This window comes from Schistocerca serialis, chromosome 3 (assembly GCF_023864345.2).
Source record: "Schistocerca serialis cubense isolate TAMUIC-IGC-003099 chromosome 3, iqSchSeri2.2, whole genome shotgun sequence".
NCBI lineage: Eukaryota > Metazoa > Arthropoda > Insecta > Orthoptera > Acrididae > Schistocerca > Schistocerca serialis.
This window is the reverse complement of record NC_064640.1, coordinates 121061201-121069797: the sequence shown is the minus strand read 5'-3', so window position 1 is coordinate 121069797 and position 8597 is coordinate 121061201.

The window sequence follows — 8597 nt, the reverse complement described above, 5'->3', positions numbered from 1 at the left end:
CCTACATTACCCTTTCTCGATTTTTATCTCATAACTTCTTGCCTCCATCCATTGTTTTTTAGCTCTCCTACATTTCCGGGTAACTTTTCTGTTGATGTCAACTTTCAAAATTTTTACTTGTTTATTGTTACTTTATTGATTCTACTATTTCTACTTATCCATGTATGTCTCTTTCTGCCTTTTTCAGTCCTCGTGCTTTTTCAGCTGTGCTTACGACACTTTTTTTTACGACTTCTTACAATTCTTAACTTGATCTGAAGCTATTTTTCCAAAATATAATGCACTTGGCATATTTTTTGATCCCTTGGCATCGTTCACGTATATTTATTTCTCAAGAGGATGGGGTTGTTTGGGGGAAGAGACCAAACACCGAGGTCATCGGTCTCATCGGATTAGAGAAGGACGAGGAAGGAAGTCGGCCGTGCCCTTTCAAAGGAACCGTCCCGGCATTTTCCTAGAGCGATTTAGGGAAATCACGGAAAACCCAAATCAGGATGGCCGGACGCGGGATTGAACCGTCGTTCTCCCGAATGCGAGTCCAGTGTGCTAACCACTGCGCCACCTCGCTCGGTTTCTCAAGAGGTTTTCGAAAAGTGTATTGGGTGTATCCGCAGTGTCTAATTAGTATCCACAACAGAATCCTGCCAGTCTTACCCCACCCCCCACCTCTCACTTTTTCACTTGCCGAAACCAAATTCATCCTGTTTTGATCTTCCCTTCACCTGTCACTACCACTCTACCGTTGCTGTCACTACCACTCTACCGTTGCAATTATATTTTGATCGCCTTTGATGTATTTCGCGCGTTCATTATTGTAGTCGTGTGTTTATTTAGTATCTTTGTTAGCTGCATCAGTAGTTGTGATGTACACTTGTATGATTACTATAACTGTTGGACATGTATTCAATTGGACCACTAATGTTCTTTCGATTTCCAGCTCCCCTATGAAATATTATTCCTATTCGCCTTCTGCCATCATATGACGTAGTATGAATAATCGAATGGTCTCCACTAAAAAATTTCCCCTGTTCCAGCCATCGCATCTCTCTGATTCCTAAAATACGTATCTACATAATTTTCTTTACTACCTTTAGATTTCTTTTTCTCCCACAATGCATTATCGTTCTAACACTCCAAGTACCCACCCTAATCGTTATGTTGTTGTTGTTGTTGTTGTTGTTGTTATTGATGTGGTCTTCGGTCTGAAGACTACAGTTCGCCTTCTGCCATCATATGACGTAGTATGAATAATCGAATGGTCTCCACTAAAAAATTTCCCCTGTTCCGGCCATCGCATCTCTCTGATTCCTAAAATACATATCTACATAATTTTCTTTTCTACCTTTAGATTTCTTTTTCTCCCACAATGCATTATCGTTCTAACACTCCAAGTACCCACCCTAATCGTTATGTTGTTGTTGTTGTTGTTATTGATGTGGTCTTCGGTCTGAAGACTACAGTTCGCGGAAGGCTTCCACGATAGCATATCGTGTGCTAGTCCCTTCATATATGCATAACTACTACAACCTACATTCTCTGGCATCTGTTTTTACCCCCGACCATTCATTATTCCTTCGTGCTTCAAAACGTTTCGTATCAATGAGTAAGTAACCTTCCATTCAGTGAATTTAGGCAGCTGTGGTTCGTTTTATGTTCACTCAAAGAAATCAGACAGGTGCACATCGTGTGTGAGTCTGTATCTCCTAATAGATCTGCAATTAATCAACCACCCTGTAAATGTGGAGTGAATCGGATGGGTTCTGTCCTGGCTCTGGAATAAATGATTTGACACTCCTTTCAGTTACTCCCTTTCTGACGCAAACAGTCTCTCACTTTTCCATGGCACTATTGTTGCTGTTGTGGTCTTCACTCCGAAGACTGGTTTGATGCAGCTCCCTTTGCCACTCTATCCTGTGCGAGCCTCTTCATCTCCGAGTGACTACTGAAACCTACATCCTTCTGAATCTGCTTACTGTATTCATCTCTTGGTCTTCCTTTTCTCCCCAGTTCTGTTCAGTACCTCCTCATTAATTACTTGATCTACCCCTCTAATCTTCAGCATTTTTCTGTAGCACCACATTTCAAAAGCTTCTATTCTCTTCTTGTCAAAACTGTCTATCTTCCATGGTCCGCTTCCATACATGGCACCGAGCGAGGTGGTGCAGTGGTTAGCACATTGGACTCGCATTCAGGAGACGACGGTTCAAATCCGGGTGCGACTATTCTGTTTTAAGTTTTCCGTGATTTCCCTAAATCACTTGAGGCAAACGCCCGGACGGTTTCTGTGAAAGAGCACGGCCCACTTCCTTTCCCATCCTTCCCTAACCCGATGGGACCGATGACCAAATGAACCAACCAACCATTCATGGCTACGTTCTGTACAAATACCTTCAGAAAAGACTCCCTGACGTTTTAGTCTATACTCGATGCTAAAAAAATTCTCTTCTTCATAGACCTTTTTTTTTCATTGACAGTCTACATTTTATATCGCCTCTACTTGACCATCATCAGTTATTTTGCTTCCCAAATAGCAAAATTCATCTACCACTTTAATTATCTCATTTTCTATTCTAATTCGCTGATTTAATTCGAATACATTCCATTAACATCGTTTTGCTTTCGTTGATGTTCACCGTACATCCTCATTTCAAGACACCGCCCTTCCATTCAAGTGCTCTTCCAAGTCCTTTGGTGTCTGATAGAATTACAATACCATCGTCAAACCTCAAAGATTTTATTTCTTCCCCCTGGGCTTTAAGTCCTACTCCAAATTTTTCTTTTCTTTCCTTTACTGCTTGTTCAATAAACAGATTGAATAACATGGGGGATAGGCTACAACCCTGTCTCACTCCTTCCTCTACCACTGCTTCCCTTAAATCCCCCATAGACTCTTATAGTTGCAATCTGATTTCGTACAAATGGTAAATAGCCTTTCACTCTCTGTATTTTTTCCTTGCCACTTTTAGAATTTGAAAGAGAGTATTCCAGTCATCATTGTCAAAAGCCTTCTGTATATCTACAAATACTAGGAACGCAGGTTTGACTTTCCTTAACCTATCTTCTTTGACAAGTCGTAGGGGCAGTATTGCCTCGCGTTTTTTCTTCGGAATCTTCCACGAGATCGACTTCTACTAGTTTTTCCGTTCCATGGTCCTATTATCTGCTGTTACCGCCCACTTCATATATCGTAGCACCTACTGCATCGGCATCCCACTTCACGTCCTGCATCACAGGACGTATATTCACCAGGAAAACCTACGTCGTCTGTGTTGTCAACACAAATATTTACCGGCGGCCACAACACAACACCAGGTCTCCACCTACGGCTGCCAGGGAACGCCAGCCCTTTGCGGAGCCCAAAGAAGAGCTTCACCAGAGGTCACAACTAGCCCAGGAACTACTTCGATACGCTAAGCACGTGATCGCAAATATTTCCGGCAGATACATCCCCCAAACGGGCTTTATAGGGCGGCGCGCTGCCGGCAAAGGGCACGTTAGCCATATACCGCGGATGACACAGCCATCCTTGCGCAAGATTGGAAACTGTCGAACATTAATTCACGAATACAGACGGCACTCAGAACTGCCGAGCCTTGGTTGGAACGATGGCGTATTAAAGTAAACGTCGACAAGTGCGAAGCACCCTTCCTATTAACTACGTCCATCTGATCGCCTCCTTCCTTTCTCACCGTCCTTTCTATGTCACCATCCGTAACACGAATTTCTACACTTTCCACCCCTCCGCCAGTGTGCCCCAAGGCTCCGTCATCTCCTCTATTTCTACCTTCTATATGCGGCGGACATGCCGCCGCTTCCACCCACCATCCACCTTCTCCAATACGCCGATGACACTGCCTTCCTTGCCCTCACCCCTACCCTGCAACGCTCCTAGCACTTTCTCCATTCCCATCTTCACCGGTTCACCACTGGGTGTAACCAGTGGCTGCTCAAGGTCAAGCCTTCCAAAATCCAGGCAATAACTGTAGGCGAAACCATCCCTTCATTCTGCCTCCTTGATTTTTATCTCAGCGCCTATGGCCATCTTATTAATCTCAGCCCCACCCTCAAGTACCTTGGTGTCACCCTTAACTGTCGCCTTTCCTAGACCCCCCATCTCTGAACGATCCAAGCCAAGGCACACACCCTCCTGACTCCGCCTCCTCACACTGCTCTCTGATCCCACATTGGGTCTGGACCCCTCCACTGTCGACCACATTTATAAATCCCTCATCCACCCCATCCACTGTTATGTCCATCCTACCTGGATCTCCGCCCCTCCTACCTTCTGCAAGTCCCTTCAAATCCCGGAACGCCATGCGCTCCATCTTGCCTATCGCATCCGCCTCCCATCCCCCACCCGGATCCTCGACGACTTAATTCCTTTCCCCCACCTCCTCCTCTTCCTTGAACGAATACAGATCCTTTACACCTCCCGTAAACTTGATCCCCCTCACCCGCTTGTTTCTCCCATCCTTTCCCACCCCCGTCCACTGCCACACCTGTCCTACTGCATCCTACCCGTTCTCAATCTTACCACACTCCATAACCTTGCCCAGGGTGGCTTCTGCCAACTCCCCCTCCCTGATGATGCCCTCGTCCCCTCCATCTACCCCTCCTACCAGCTTTGACCATCCCTTCCTCCACCTGTGTTTTTATTCCCCCAGGGCTCCCTCTTTTACCCTCTCTCCTTCCTCACTTCCTCCCCTCTCCCCTCTCCCCTCTCCTCTCTCCCTCTCCTCCACCCCTTCCCAGGCTTCCACACCCCCATACCGTCTCCCCTTCCCCTCCCTTCTTCTCTCCCACTGGCATCCTACCCCCTCTCCCTCCTTCCCTCCCCTCTTCCCTAGGGCAGGCCCCCCGACTTTTTCGTGCAAACAGTATGTTTTATTGCGCCGAAGTTTGTCCCAACTATGCTAGTGTTTCTCTTCCCATCAGTTCATCAGTGTCTCTCCTTCAGTGCTCTTACGTTCACGTGTGCAATTCTGTGTCTCCGTTTGTGTATAGTGCTGAACTTTTTTATACAACCAGTGCGTCTGTGAACGCCTTCCTTTATTTTAATATGTATGTCTCCTGTTTTTATCCTCCATGTATGTTTTTTTTATGTCTTCCTGTTTAATGTACGTTTTTCTATGGCCGAAGAGCGGTGTAGATAGCCCGCTGCCGGCCTACCTATACGTAAAGGTTTGAAAATAACAATAAAGGAAAAAAAAGTGTGAAGCAGTTCTGTTTACACGCAGACCAAAACTACTGCGCAAACATCAACACAGTAGACAGATAACTCTACATGCACGCCCAATACGTTTCCGAGAGAAAGTCAGATATCTCGGTGTCTGGCTGAACCAGAAACTTACCGCGCGACTGCTACGGTCGCACGTTCGAATCCTGCCTCGGACATGGATGTGTGTGATGTCAAATGGTTCAAATGGCTCTGAGCACTATGGGACTTAACATCTATGGTCATCAGTCCCCTAGAACTTAGAACTACTTAAACCTAACTAACCTAAGGACAACACGCAACACCCAGCCATCACGAGGCAGGGAAAATCCCTCACCCCGCCGGGAATCGAACCCGGGAACCCGGGCGTGGGAAGCGAGAACGCTACCGCACGACCACGAGATGCGGGCTGTGTGTGATGTCCTTAGGTTAGTTAGGTTTAAGTAGTTCTAAGTTCTAGGGGACTGATGACCACAGATGTTAAGTCCCATAGTGCTCAGAGCCAGCCAGAAACTTACATGGGAGGACCACATCGAATACATTGCCAACAGAGCGCACGCGAGGCTCAAACAACTCTACCCCACGCTCACTAGGGAAAGCACACTGAATAGGAGGGTGTAGAGGTCCACATACATGACACTGATTAGAGCTCTGATGACGCACGCAGCTTCTGTCTGGGGATATGCAGCTCCTACACGCCTGCGCCGCCTGTAGATCATACAGAGGAAAGTGCTACGAATCATTAGCAACGCTCAACCCTACACACGCACATGGATCTTCACAATGAGTACCGCCTTGAAACTCTCAAGGAAATATTCAAAAAACACGCCACACGACTATACAGGAACTCGAGACACTCGAACAATCCTTTCATCCTTACTCTGGGAAACTACGATCACAGCCATAGGTGGAAGCATAAGCGGCTAAAGAAACTACTAGCTAGGGCATAAACATCTATGGCAAGCTAACGTACACCAACAAACGACAAACGTCGGCAAGCCCCTGCATATCAGCAACGTTGACTGGGTATGTCAGCTGCTATTAAAGCCGACCAACAGGCTACAGCACGAAAACCGACGAGCTCGCCCGCTGACGCACAAACAAATCGCCAACATCACCCTACACTGTGCATTTGATATACGACCTATCGGACACTAAATGATGATGAACCTAACTGTTACAGGCTTGCTGACTCTGACCAAGAGATCAACACCGGAACCCAGCGGCAGCCGCCGACTAAAAGCACAATGTCAAAGGTATCGACATGCATGATACCCACTACTAACAAAACCTACCCTTGCATGACCTGTCGCAGGCAGCAAGACATCCGCTACTGCTCTTACTACCCGACTAAATATCTCAGAGGATTTTTTTCCCTTGGCTCTTGCCTTGGGACTTTTTTTTCCTCTGCCCTTCAAACCGCTTCCCCTACGTTCGACTTTCGACCCAATCCATCTCCAGATCTCCAGATGAGCGGGTATTAATGGTTAACCTTAACCAGATGTACGCAAACATCGCAGTACCCACATCCTACGACACCTCACTTTAGTGAAAACTGACCCTTATGCAGAGATGGCAGTAGACGTTTTGAGACGACACCTCACTTTAGTGAAAACTGACCCTTATGCAGAGATGGCAGTAGACGTTTTGAGTTGGCCATCATGCCGGTGTTGGCGTGGAGTGGCTCCACATCTTGGAAAAAAAAAAAAAAAAAAAAGGGGCAAACGGCAGTTCGACGCACTGTTTGAAAGTATACAGAGCTGCCAACCCCGGCAGCCATGGACAGACGCCTCTTCTAACTGGCCGATCACTTGCAGGTGGGCTTGGTATAGTCGACAAACATCTTGACGTCGTAGAATAGTTTTACTGTGATCTCTCCCGTGAAGAGACGGGTCTTTTCTATTATTATTTGTTCAAAAATGGTTCAAATGGCTCTGAGCACTATGGGACTTAACATCTATGGTCATCAGTCCCCTAGAACTTAGAACTACTTAAACCTAACTAACCTAAGGACATCACACAACACCCAGTCATCACGAGGCCGAGAAAATCCCTGACCCCGCCGGGAATCGAACCCGGGAAACCGGGCGCGGGAAGCGAGAACGCTACCGCACGACCACGAGCTGCGGACTATTATTTGTTATTTTATATTTGTGACGAACCACAGTTGGGATCGAGTCTGTTGTTCTTTTGTAGATTGTATTATTGTTTCGCTTTGGTGAGTCCAATAAATTGTTTCGGACTTGTGTTTTCCGCATTTCTATTCTGCTAGCGCAGATACTTCATTATCCACCCAGAATTAGGTAGTCCGCTTCGATCAAAATATTTTATCAGCGCCGTCTTGTCTTTCGAGCATGCCATAAACTGGGCATACGCTCTTAGGGAGTAACAATATGCGGTACACATCATACTGACGTAAAACAGATCGCATTTGCCAAGATTAAGAAACATCCTAGGGCGGCAACGCCCAAGGTGCGGTTTATTGTGTCCAGTCGACAGTTTGTCTTTGTGTGGTTCTATGAAATGGTATCAATTTTCCTGTTGACGTAACTCTTTGATCGTTTTCACCACTGTGTCAACAAATAGCAGTTCCGCTTGTCGCTTCTCAATAATTTACGAGAAACCTGGGCGTCGGCAACAGCGGCTCTACGTTTCCTCGCCGATAATCGCTGACCCAGAATCTTTCGTATTGGTATAGTTGCTTCACTGCTAAGCTCTCCTTATCACAAGGAATGAAATTATTTCTGAGTGTCTCGTACACATAGAGGTTGTTACAACGAAACACAGGCTCACTTGAGCAAAGAATGAGTCAACACGACATTCGTAAATAAGGGTGACCCGAATCTCACTGCACTCTAAATACACTAATAACGCAGTATCAGTGAACCCTTGTATTAAAGCAAACCTGACTCGCACCGCCAGCTGTGCTCATACAACCTGCTAGTATACAAAAACAAGGAAGCCGAACACACGAAACACAAATTCCACACGACTCTACACAGCGCGCGGCCGATTTTATAATCAAATTGACCTCTCTTATGTCGACTTTGCCTTGTTACAGGTACGCTGACGCTGTAGCTGGCCTAGAAGATGTCGTCAGAGCTCAGCTACAACGGTAACACTTTTCTAGTGACGTTTTCTAACACCACATGAACTATCCGTACTGGCAGATACCCGCCAGTAGCCTAAAATCCGCCTAGACCGTCGCAGAGGATTTTTTTCTTACGGCGCTTGTTGTGGTACTTTTTCTCTTTGCCCTCAAAATCGCTATCCTTCCATAGCTTTCTGTCAACTATCTCCTCGATCGGACCGCATTAGCAGTGATCGCACCCAGACGTGCGGTAACATCATAGACCCGCATCCCGCGACTCCCTGATTAGCG